Source organism: Myotis myotis, unplaced genomic scaffold (assembly GCF_014108235.1).
Source record: "Myotis myotis isolate mMyoMyo1 unplaced genomic scaffold, mMyoMyo1.p scaffold_m19_p_9, whole genome shotgun sequence".
In the NCBI taxonomy this organism is placed as follows: Eukaryota; Metazoa; Chordata; class Mammalia; order Chiroptera; family Vespertilionidae; genus Myotis; species Myotis myotis.
In genome coordinates this window covers 39,041,950-39,055,556 of record NW_023416401.1, presented here as the reverse complement: position 1 = coordinate 39,055,556, position 13,607 = coordinate 39,041,950, and the positions used below count along the sequence as shown (strand labels likewise).

Genomic DNA, 13,607 nt, shown 5'->3' with positions numbered 1-13,607 from the left:
AAACCTCTTCTAAGCGAAAAAGAAAACAATTGCCACACACCAAAAAAATCTGACACAATCAAAGGCAGAAAAGAGTGATTATTTGTGGATTGCCTTTTCACTCTGCGGCTCACTTTTCGCCCCAATGCTTTTATATTGGGGCAATTCACTTGCTAAGAGGCAAGAGAAGTTCTTGGGGGGGGGGGGAGCCTTTCTCAAGTATCTTCTTTTCTTCAACAATATTCAAAGAGAAATTCACATGTGTGTTTCAGTTAATCTAAGGCTCATGATACAGCATTCTCAAGCCTGACTTGGCTTGTTTGCGTAAAGCAATACTGTCACTCAGAAATGCTGACTCAATCCTACTGCCCTGAAAGGCAAATTCTACTGCTCTGAAAGGCATATGCATGCTTTGCAAATTAAAAACACATTAGAAATTAAAAAGCAACGTGGGACACAATGTCAACAGTATGTGTAGCTCATAAAAAAGCTCACCATTCATTCATTAGGCAGCCTCCAACTTGGGTTAAAAAGACAGTTAACAAGAGGATTCTGGGAAGGACTACAGATCTCTTTTCTAACAAAGGAAAGGTCATTTTAACATCTCCCAGCAACAAACGAATGACAGGGATGCTGTAGATGCAGAGGACTCTGCCTGATGCTATCTAGTGTTCTTTTGTTTTTTAAGTATCTTATTTAAAGTCTTCATTCAACATTAGGAAAATGTAAACTCTACCACTTAATTTTAGTTTTAAGTGTAACATTTAGATAAATACGGTGAAGGAAAATTTCTGAAGAACAGAAAAACAAAAACTGATTTGGAAGGCAATTAAGAATATTGTGTGATCAATGTCAATTACGGAGATCAACAACCCGTTTTTCCAAAGGATATCAAGCACCATAGAGGAAAATCTCTGATGCAGCTAAATGTTATCATTTTCAAACGGGGTAAGTAATACAAATATCTAAATATCTGTTAAATATAAAATAAAGAGCCAAATGCTTAAAAAAAAAAGTTTTGTTAATTATATTTCTAACAAAATAGAAGGATTTACAATGACATTTCTTTAAGACAAATACTTAATACTCTTGCACAAAAAGCCTTTAAGTTATAATTCTTTTGGAGTCACTAATGACTCCCCCTATCCCAATTTTACTAAAAATTGTTTTAAAAGATATCTGTTCTTTGAATTACTTGTGGAGTAAAAGAAAAATTTTCAACTTGGTAAGTCAACATATCTCTTTCTTCACATTTTTTTAAATGTCTTCCTTATTTCCCTAAACACTTTAGTGTATCTGAATAAATAAGACGGTACAAATATTTCACAATCTAAAATTTTTTTGGTTTTTATTTTATGCTGGCAAGACAGAAAGCATACAAAATAATTAAATAAATATGTACAACTACATAACTCAATGGGGAAAAGATTAAATAATTACAGGCTGTTTATCAATATATGAAGGTCTTGTTCTAATATGGACTTGATCTTTAGACAACTTTAACACACTGACCCTAAGTAACCCCACAAAACTCCTACCCAAAAGTACCACATCCTTCAACACTCTCAAACTTTGGCATTAATAGCAAGAAAGAGTGGTGTCTTTGGAATGACAGTTACATTACAGAAGGCTCAAGAAAGACCCAATTAAATGACCTACTTTTAAACACAATAGGATCAATATGCATGCAGAAAAAGTACACCCCAGTGGAGAGTTCTTATTGCCTGATTGATCAAAAACAAAACAAAACTTTTCCTTTTTAAGGGTTCCTTCCAGATCACAGTCAGTGCCAGAAATCCACACAGGAAAAAAATCCATCAAAATGAAACCCTAAAAGGGTTTACCCTTCACCATCCTATTTGCACTTCAAAAACCTCTAAGTCCTTCATTAAACCCCAGGGCTGAACCATTTCAATAATAAGAGAGGTGGCCAGCGGTGATTTATCTCCCATTTGGCCTCTGGACAGAGCTGTAATGTCTATGAAGCTTCCCTTCACTGACTCAAACCCTCCCCCAAGTCTCAACCTTCATTTGTGCAGCTTTAGATCTGCAATACCTTATAAACAACTCATATGCCCCTTCCAATCAGATGCAAGAACAATCTGTAACTCAAGATTTGGGTACATTTTCTTGGCAATGCTTTCACTGCTGAGTAATCAGAGCGTTGAAAATACCAGGTTAAATTTCAGGTTCTCTTTTATGCAAGTTGAAGAAGAAAAGAAACTTCCTTAACTTTAGATTCTTTCTTCTCACATGTTAATTGTCAGAACTTCTTCAATGTTTTCCAGTTTATACCTGATATCCTTTACATTTTGGGCCACATCGGGCAACTTCCCACAGTGGTGTTCATCTAAGTTTAAATCCTTGCATTGTAAAATATCTTAACAAATCCAAAAAATGAAGATTTCACAGGTCACAGACTCCTGGGTCAAAAAGACCTTAAAAACAGATATCAGACCACTGTGACTCAACTGATTTATTATACCCTTGTTATCAAATGTGTACTATAACTGTCATCACACACACTCACACAATTTTCCTCTAGTAAAATAAACACCAAACAAAGTCAAGTTATTTAAATTGAAATATAGCTCCCAGAAATTATCAAATGTGAAACATGGCAAACGTAATTATTCCTTAAAAAACGAAAGGATATTTTGTCACCGGGCATGAATTTCAAAAGTATGTTCATATACTTCCTAGTGTAAAAAGATAATGAAAAATATAAGCATCCTTTTCCCTACCTGTTGTTTTCTGACTTCATTTAAATGAGGAGTTTGTTTTTATAATTGATTCTTGATAAATTCCATCTGAATGCCACACTAGCAACTTGCACTAAATGATTCTATTATAATGATTACAGTTCACAAGTTGATATTTTTCAAGCTATTTCACTAATTTCATAAATTAGAGAGTCCACGGGCCAATAGATAGAAATGCACTTTATTTAAACCTAATATCAGTTAAGAAAAATTTAAGAGAGTAAAATATATGGCTGTTAAAAGTACAAGAAATATAAATTTTTGCCAATTACAAAAATTACTTATATTTTTGGAGATGTTTACCAATAAAATTATATTCCTCCCATTAAACATGCACCACTAAGATTCTTATACCTCATTAGCAAATATTTTCCATTTTCAGAGTTCCAAATACTACAAATTCTAAAAAACCTCAACCCTCACAGCAAATGACTTTATTGCATGCTACCAGGTCGAGGAATAATAGAATTGTATTGGAGATAACATAAAAATTCAAACTCTTTACATAAATGAAGAAAAATAGCTGGAAAAAAACCTAAGGGACATGAATTTTTGTATCACTGAAACAACGTGTGGCACTAATTACAATATTTAGGAAAACAAATTTCTTAACCTACTACATTATATTTTAAAAGAAAGCTTTCCTCAGAGAATCAACAAGAATAATTGATTCACCACATAGGAAATATTCAATCTTCATTAAATATTTACTCAGTGCAATAGGTTGTTAGGTCTATTTAGACCTCAAGAAGAAATAGTTCCTGTCTAGTAGAAATCAGGTCTTGAGAAAATTGAATGGAGATGACAAGCAGTTCCTCAAGCCATAACACTATGTTTCAAAATGACAATGTTAAAAACTGAAGATGTGCTATAAAATGTGTATTACTCCTTTGAAATCTGATACGAAGAAAGTGATACTTAAGACAGTATTCATTTTAACGAAGTTTGACAGGGTAAGCACCTTGATTTTCTATTCAGATAACACAATAAGCCCTAATCGGTTTGGCTCAGTGGATAGAGCGCTGGTCTGTGGACTGAAGGGTCCCGGGTTCGATTTCGGTCAAGGGCATGTACCTTGGTTGCGGGCACATCCCCGGTAGGAGGTGTGCAGGAGGCAGCTGATCGATGTCTCTGACTCTCTATCCCTCTCCCTTCCTCTCTGTAAAAAAATCCAATAAAATATACTAAAAAAAAAAGATAACACAATAAAATTTGGATGTTCAAGATCTGCAGTTACCAACTCATCTGCTCTGTAACCATACTCGTCACCTATCTTCTCTGGACCTGTTCCCTTACCCATAAAATGGGAGGTAAAAAGTGATACGTTTCTAGATTGAAAACACTATGGTAATGGGGGGGTGGGGTGGGGGGAGGGAGGAGAGATTCCATTCACAATAGCAACAACAAAAATAAGACCCAGGAATCATCTTAATAACATATATGTAATAACATCATTTTCTAAATTGCCCAACTTTAGGTGATTTAAGTGAAAATGTACACGTGCAAAGAAATATGCTAGATTTCTTAAAGAGAAACCTAATCATTGTAAAAATATATTTCTCAAACAAAATAATAAATAACACAATTCCCCAAAATATCAGAATTTTGGGGAGCATTATTAAAACATCCATAAATTCATCTTTCTGTGCCTATTCAAACTTATCTCCCATCATACTGCAATATGAAACAAATTTTTTTTTTTTTATTTTAGAGAGAGGGAGAAGGAGAGAGAGATAGAAACATCAACATCAATCAGCTGCCTTTTGCACCCCCCCCCCCCCCCAAAGGAGGATTGAGCCTGCAACCTGGCCATGTGCCCTGACCGGAAATTGAACGGGCTACCTCTCAGTGCATGGGTCAATGCTCAACCATTGAGCCACACCAGCCAGGCTGTTCCTATCAATTAGATTTTATTCCTGTTCCCTATCAATAATCCCACATCCATCTCTGTGCCTTTGTTCAAGTTGTCTGTCCCGCTCCTCACTTAACTTTTCAGCCAGTCATCATCAGTTTCTTACTTTGCTCACATTTATCTTTATTATTTTAACCACCACAACATCTAGCACAGGTCTCAGTATATAGCTGGCACTTAAGACATAATGATATCACAAATATTTTCAAGGTAAAACCTACCAACATTGAATCAGTGTGGAAACCATGCCTCTATGGGTACTTAGAATACTTTTATTTTAAGGATTAAAAAATTCTTCCTTTTATTTTTTGAGTAGATAATATATTTACCAGATTAAAAATCTAGCAGTAAAAAGTAAAAAGTAGTAAAAAGTGTTTCCTTAACTGTCGTCCCACAGTCTCTTGTAACAGGAAACCTCTTTTATTGGTGTATATATATAATGCATATCTGAGTAAAGACAAATTAAACATGTTCACTCTATTGGACATTACTTATTTAAGGTAAAAATATTTTGGAGAGCTCTCTATATAAGCAAGTAAAAATCTTTCTCGTTCTTTTTTGTGGCTTCACAAAATTCCCTGGCATGTATATACCATGATTATCTTAAACTAGTCCCTTAATGTTGTTGCACAATTAGTTTCTGATGTTTGTTATTACTCAAAATATTGTAATAATAAACCCTGCATTAATTAATACATACTAACTTAGCACTAGTTGGTTAATGCATAAAATGAAATTTATGGGTCAAAGGATATACAATATGTAGTTTCGATATTGTTAGATACTGCCAAACTGCCTTGTTTTTGTTTTGTTTTGTTTTAGCAGACCCAACGCAGTCTTCATTTTATCCACACATTAGAAACATTTTAAATTACAGTTTCCTAAGGTCTACATCAAGCGGTAAAATGTCAAGAGCACATAAAATTGGTTTGGAGGGAATTCTGGTTATGAGGCGCTAAGTGAGGGATGAACTAAGGGTTGAACCAATGTACACGCCCATGATCAATTTATGTATCTTATACCTTCAACAATATAGAATAGCATCTACTTTTGGATCTTTGTCAATGATACAGATGAGAAATGATACCTCATTGTAGTTTTAATCTGTATTTTTCTTATTAGGAATGAAACTAAATATCTTTTCAATTCATCTTAATTTAAATTTCATTCTCTGGTTGTTGGTTTTATACTTGATTTATAGGAGCTCTTTATATATTCTTGGAATGTTGTCCTTTGGGCATGATATGAATTCTAACATTTGCCCTTAGTTTGCCATTTTGCCTTTTGACTTTGTTTATGGATTTATTTTCCCATGCAGTTTCAATTTTCATAAAATTAAATTTATCAAAATTTTAAATGTCAAGCAGTTGCATGGAAACATGTAACTCACTTCACCTGTTTAAAAAATCTACATAAGCCAGTGTTACATTTCCTAGAGGCACTAAGAAAGCGAAGGAGTGTAATAGAGGGGGAGAGAGGTAAGGAAAAACATCTATTTAAATAAATCCTCAAAGATGTTTTTTTTTTCTAATTTAAGAAAGATTCTAAAGCTTTTTCAGCTTATTTATAATTTTGTGAGGGTAACAAAATAGATATTTCCACTCTATCCTACCCACTCTAGCTTTTGCAAAGGGCATAAACACCACTACTACCACCACCACCACCATACCACACCACAAAAACAGAAGATTTTAGAGGAGGAGAATGGACAAGGTATGTCTGAAGTAGCCAACGGAAGCCTAGGATGAAGTTTTTGATTAAGTAGTTTCTAATCCTAGAAGACATAGAAAGAAAGGACATCTTTTCAGGCATTCTTTTTTTGGATTTTGGACTTTCAGTTAGTGGAAGAGCTGCATACTTCTGGTAGTGGGGAGAGGACCCTAGTCAAAAATATCAAATGCAGGTTTTTTCCAGCAGGGATGTTAATGGATTTTCTTCCACCATCCAAGAATTCCCACTACCAGCTCTTCTCCCACTTTCTATAGCTATTTTACCTTTCTTTAATCATTACTTGGAAAACATGGGATCCAATCAGTTGCTTATTATTGTCTTTGCTGATGTCTCCTACATCTATGTATTTGGCTATAAAGTCTTTTCTGAGTTGCTGCTGTCCCCTCTACCTCAATATGTCCAAAACAAAACTCATTATTCTTAGAGTAAAAGTTATTCTTATTTCCTGGTTTCATGAAATACTGTGAACGGTGCTAGGAAGGATGATAAAGGCAGTCCCTATCTCAAAGAGATCCCAATCTAGAGGTAAATACATTTTTAAATGTGTAAATATTCACTAGAAGTAGGAACAAAGTACTATAAAAGCACAGAGAAAGTAGTAATCCTGTCTGGACAAAGAAAGAAAATATAAGAGAAGAGATGACATTTGGGTGGCTTTAAAGGATACATTAAACAGAACTGGGAAGACCTCACACCTATAATACAATGTTAAAGGCACAGTGTACCTTAAAAATACTGGGAGTTGAGTTGCAAGAGAATAAAAAGGTAGGCTGTAGCCAGTCTGTAAGGGACCTTATATGCCAAATTAAAAATCTGAATTTATACCTAAAAGCGGGAGAAAGCCAATGGGAGATTCAAAAAAGTAAATTAACATAATCAGATTTTTAAAAAATAGAAGATAACTCTGGGAGTATTATGAAAACTGAATTAGAAACCAGATCAAAGGTTTCTGCAAGAGTGTAGGAAGAGGTGATGGGAATGCACATCATCGGGGTTGAAAGGAATGGAGACGAGAAGCCCTTTTGGTAGGCAGTTAGAAATCCAGGACTCCAGCTCAGGAGTAGGTCTGGACAAACAGAGCCTGGGGACAGATGGCTGCCACACAGATAGGTGATATCAGTAGTGGTGAGGTTACCCAGGAATTGCTGCTGTAGACAAAGGTTTTGGAGTAAAAGGGTCAAGCAGGGAAGCCTGAGAAACACCGAGACTGGAGAGTCAAGCAAAGGAGGCGGAAAACCCAGCAAACCAGATGGAGAAGTAGGAGCAATAGGAAGGAAACCAGAAACCAACAGGCTTGTGAAAGTCAGGAGACAAGACGGTTTGGAGAAATGGCAGGTGGTCAACAGTTTCAATAGGTAAGAGAGGTCAAATAGGACCAAGGATGAAAATGTGCCATGGCATACAGCAATCACTCTTTCAAAAGTGTGGTGAACTAGGGTGGAAATAAGTGGGTAGCTATAGGAAAAAGAGTAATTACAAGGAGGGATGCTTATAGGATAAGATTCTTCCCTCAAGGAAAAGGGATGGTACAGAAAAGAGGGGATGATTAATGGAATAAGGTCCTAGAGGGGGTAAAGGAGGGTGAGGGGGAAAGGATGGAAGCTGCACATCGATGACAGAGCTACAAGGCAGGAGCCTGGATCCCTGATGAGAGCAGAGATGCTATATCAGCCTTAGAAATTAGCCTCCAAACTTCGTTTTTGTGGGAAAGAAATAAATGTCCAACTTGCTGTTTGGTGTTTCCTGTCATTTGCAGACAAATGTAATCCTAACTGATACAGGAGAGAAGGGTGTTGAAAAAAAACAAGCAAGCATCTCTCTGAAATAGCACAGGATGTTCAGAAGACAAGAAGAGCAATTTGGCCTTCTTCGACTACCACTAGTGATCGAGGGAGTGGATTAAGGAAGATGACAATGTAGGCCCAGGTGTGAGGAGTTGAGACTGGATCCTAAAAAGGAGCCACACAGAAAGGTATTGAGCAAAGGAATGACATGTTCCTATTTTAGCTTTGAATAGATTCCCCTGGTGGCAAGCTGGAAGGGGATCATTAGAAATTGGTGACTAAATGACATGGGCAAAGGATTCACAATGAAGCCTAGGTCTCTACTTTGCATTGCTTTTCTCACCCCTCCCCCCGCTCCCCCGCCCCTGTTAGCACTTCAATTCAAGCATGCCATTTCCTTATCATTCATTTAACAAATATTTATTGAGTGCCTCTTCTGTGCCTCCTCCTGCAGATACAATGGTAGAAATGGTCTTTGCCCTCAAAGATCTTAGTTAGGGATACCAGTGCTGGAAGCTTCATACGTGATACGTATCTCATTCAAGCTTCAGGACACCTTATGACAATTTTATTATTATTGCCCTGGTTTTTCAGGTGAGGTAACCCAGTCTTAGAAAGTTTAATAATTTGCTCAAGGTCACATGGCTGGCTAGCTGATAAATGGTGGTGCCAGGAATCAGACACAGAATCATCTTACTTCAAAGCATGTTTTTAATTACTTGGCTATGTTATCTCTCATGCAACTTGGTGTGATGTGTTAAGTCCTATGACAAAGAGTACCGAGGCTTGGATTGCTGCAGCCTCCTAACTGGATATTCCTTCTGCATCTGGCATGTTCCAGCCAGGAAGTTTTTCTAAAATGCACATTGGGGAGGACGGTGGCACCTTCTCAAATTAAGGGCACTCTGAGGAGGAAGATACATGTTTGAATGGAAGGTAATGCATGCAGGCCTTAGCTACGCTGATTTTGAGACACTGTGACATATCCAGATGGACATACCGAGCAGTAACTTCATAGATGAATGTGAAGTTCAGGAGGAAGCAGGTTTGGAGATAAAGCACTTGGCATCACTAGTTCATATAGGTCAGCTGAATTCAAGGTAATTACTGGGAATCTTTAGGAGCTTCTAGAAGTGAGAGGAGCACCCCGCAGTGGGTACAGGCTTGCAGAGAACAGAGTTATATTTGGAATAGTTGATCAGAGATAAAGGCGAGGGACTCAGCCGAAGCAGTCAGAGATACAACTGGGTTGTATTTCGGGTTAGGGACAATGAATTTATAATGATATCAATCTGCATGCCTGAGAGATTTTCTCCAGTCACAATCACTAACTCGAGAATAGGAAACCTTGCCAAAATTTTATTATTTTACCAGTTCTTGTCTCAGAATCTGACTTAAGGCCTTGCCTGTGAGTTCCCAAAGCACTCTGAATTTACCTTTGACCTGCTAATGAACACTTGAACTATCCGGTTCTATTTAACTCAATCTCTGTTTGGACTTGGAAGTCCTCAAAAAGTCCTTTGAGATTTTAAAAACCTGTGTTTTTTAAATCATTTTTATTCCCAGCAACATGCACGGCACTATTTGTACACTTGTCTTCAGTGAATCTGTAAGTCTCTGAGGGGCAGAAGCTGTGACTCTGCACAGTCCTACAGGAACATCCTGTCAGTTCAGTGTCTTGCGCACACTATGCCCTCATTAAACATGTGTGGGATTGCATCGATTTTAATCTGGAAGCTAAAATGTAGAAATTAACTACCTAATACTATCAAGCAGTGATTTTTAAGTTTTCAGATTTGGAATAAAAAGTCCCTCCTTTTTAACCTTTCATCCTGTTTTTCATTAAGTGGTAGGTAGAACAGCACCGCCCCTGTACAAGCCGTTTTGTCTTGGGAGTTTAGGCCTTCCTGGCAGCTCTACAGGCTCTGTTACCATGCGTGAGCTACTAAGCATTTCTGGGCCTTTTGAGTCCATGTTAGTAAAACTCAAGTGATTGGACACAACAATTGCTGATGTCCCTTCTCATTCTAAATCCCAAAGAATCCATGACCTCTGGAAGACCTTTAAACCACATCTGAGAATGACTGCCTTATAAGGAGCAATTAAAACATGGGCTCCATGTTTCATTATTAGAAAATGGGTAAATAAATCCTTTCTCTAGAAAACTGAGTTAAAATTTACAAAGCAGAGGACTTCAAAACTGACGATGCAGACACTTTATATTTAATTATTGCTCTGACTGCTGGTTAAAGCATTTTATCAGATGAAAGTATGTTTTTCCATGGTAGGTGTACCCAAAAATCAAATGAAAGGGCACCACAGTTTACTTTGGTAGTAAAAAGAGCAGAAAGCTGGAAGAATATGAAACATCATCTTGGCTCCTGTATGTATCTTGGTAACACCTTTTTTTTTTTTTAGATGAGCAATCAAAGAGTATAAGTGACTTACTCAAGATTTTAGAAGTATGAAGTATCAGGGCTGGTACTAGAGTCCAGGGCTCCCCGTCATGGACTTTCTTTTTTTAAAATAACCAAATTGGTCAAAAATCTCCTGAAAGACAAAAACAGATGAAGGTGAAATTGTTTGAGTTTAAACAGAGACTACTTTGTTCTTTCCAGGTTCAATAATAAACAATTCTAGTGATTGGCAGGAAGGGCCGCAGATGAAACATTCTGACCCCCTAAACAAAAATATTTGTATTTTTGCACCACAGTTAGTAAGTCAATTGTAAAAATTAAGTAAACGGAAAACAAGGAGAATTAGCAAAGCCAGCAAACAATTTCCCTTCACTCTTTTGGAAAACAGATTGGAAAAAAAAATCCCTGTGGCTGCCTTCATTAGCAGCCAGGGTGTTGAGTCCCATTGTAAATCCCATTTATAAAGGTCCATGGCTACCTGCAGAGCCCAGGAGTACCAATCACATTAGTAAAGACACCAACCAGATGACCAAAGGAAGCCATGAGGGTCTGGGAAAGCTGGTAAACAAAAGGCAGCATTCCAAGTGAATGCCATTGCTGGAGTCTGCATTGTAAAATGCCTGGATTTCAGAACCCTAAAGCAGATTAGCTGAAGGCAACAAAGGATTCAAATAAGATACAAAGAACTCATTTTGACACATTAAGAAACTGTCTTCATTAGATCATCAGGTATTTATGTATAATTATTTTTAAAAAAAATTTTTCCACCTAAATTGTGTTTGAAGCAGTGAGGCCTAGAAGAGCTGGGACCTAAAAATGGTTCTTGAATACTATGTGTTCATGATCAAAATCCATGACCAGCCTTTTCCCTTTTAATCTTCCTGACATTTTAAAGGCCTGTAACAACTTTATAATTTGTTATGCCCATCATTTCAATTTTACCACTTTGCGCACAAGTGCTACTTTAAATACCAACCAGAAGAACTCAGATCTCTCCAACTGTAAGTGATTTTTCTTCCTCATTTTTGCATCACTTACAAAGAAAATAAGTAACACTTTTGGATATGAATTGCCAAAATGAAAAGAAGCAAAACATTAGGCTCTGGTATAATTTCCATCACTTCACATGCTTGTTTTGCTTTGCTTGCAAAGTTCAAACTCAAATACAATTCAGATGCTTAAATTTGAAAATGTGGAAGAAAAACCTTTATTTCCATGTGGACAAGGCTGAGATTTGTTGTTTTTAATTTTGTTTTTCTTTTTTGGGGAGGGGGTTAGGGAATTATGTTAAATAACTTTAATAACTTTCAACATTATTTGCCAGTTTTATTCAATAAGGTATCCATATTGCTAAGCCTAATAACTGGTGTAAAATTTAAATAATTACTTACTGAAAGCCCTGTAAGAAGACATGGGTACTGCTCTGGCCAGGACGCTCAGTTGGTTGGAGCGCCATCCCATACACCAAAAGATTGCGGGTAAGATTCCCAGTCAGGGCATATACCTAGGTTGGGGCGTGTATGGGAGGCAGCCAATCGATTTTCTCTCTCTCTCTCTCTTGCTCTCGCTCTCTCTCCTTTCTCTCTAAAATCAATAAAAACATATCTTCAGGTGAGGAGAAAAGAAAAAGAATACGACATGGGCATTATTTGATAATATTTGATCAAATATGTGTAACATTTGATCAAATGTCCTTTCACTTAACATTTTCAGGTATACAGACCATCAATCATCCTGAAATCTTAAAAATGTATTTAGAGACCCAGCAGATAAGCAGATACATAAAAATGGTTCTGATAATTTAAATAGTCCTAAAAGCCTAAAGCCAAAACTGAGGTATAATAATGAAAACCTTTCCCAATAATTTCTACTGTTTGGAAATTAATTTCTCTTCAGTTTTTTTTTTATTATAATAATCACCCTTCACTAAGAACAAAAGTAATTTAGCTCCCACTTTCCCTTTGAGAGATACTCCCATTGTTTTGTCAAATCCTAGCAAGGCCATAAGCAAGGCAGCACTGACACAGAGGGAAAGAATTTACATCTAATGGTCTGATGTCAGCTGGGGCCTTCAGGCCAGTTGATAACTTTGACTTCATTTGTGTTCAAGTGGAAGAACACTGGAAAAGTTCAATGAGTATGAGCTTTTTGGCTTCACCACGCCTCTAGGTTTAAAATGATATAATAAAAAAATTATAATAAGGTTTAAAATTTTAAAATATTTATTCTAAAAATACAAGTCATTCTTTCTTGTTTGACAGAGGGGAAAGAAAGTAAAGGGACATGTGGCTGAGCCACATTTCAAGTTGGTTGCAGAAGAGCAAACCCTCCCCCTACCATCACCCAACAAACTCTCCACTGAAGAAACCCTTCTCAGTGCTGTGGCCTCTCTGGCCATTTCAGCTTTGTCACACAGACAGTGGCAGAAATATGCCCTACCAAGTCAGTAGCAGTGCATTTTCTCAGATAGCTCCTTATTTGCTGACTATCTACATGGAGAGTCTCCTCTCATTGTCTCATCTACTCCTTCCTTCTCTCTTTGAGAGCCAAGAGGCAGGACCAACAATGGCCTGAGCTTTGCTGCTCCAATGAAAACAGGCAGTGTGGTGAATAACAAATCTGATTAAAATATACTCTACTACTTTACCGTCATTTGGCTTAAGGCTAGTTACCTGTAAAATGGGAATAATATCTCCTACCTCACAGAGTTATAGAGTAGATAATGTATGTGAAGCTCCGGGCATATATTAGGCATACAATAAATGTTATACTCTTCCTTATAGAAATGCTTAGCCACATGAAAAATAATGCTTTTATACTTTATAGAGCTCTTTCATGCAAATTATCTCAGTTAATCTTTCTAAGATTATCCCCCACATAAATACTCATAAGCCAACTACTCAAATGCATTTCTCTGACTCCAGAACCAATGTTTTTTTCTATCGTGCTGCCATGTGAGGGGTTGTAGTGGTGGAGACCACATTATATTCCTCTATCATAAACTCCTGCGGGTGAGAGTAGG

At 36.9% G+C, this 13,607-nt stretch overlaps 1 protein-coding gene across 1 annotated transcript in view; it reads right to left on the bottom strand.

The window, feature by feature from the left end:
* Positions 1 to 13,607, bottom strand: part of GREB1L (GREB1 like retinoic acid receptor coactivator) — a 235,760-nt gene that overhangs the window by 128,919 nt on the left and 93,234 nt on the right. Inside the window, exon 2 of the mRNA XM_036322498.1 lies at positions 10,617 to 10,718. The gene's annotated coding sequence lies outside the window, so the exon portion shown is untranslated. The remainder of the gene's footprint in view (positions 1 to 10,616; positions 10,719 to 13,607) is intronic.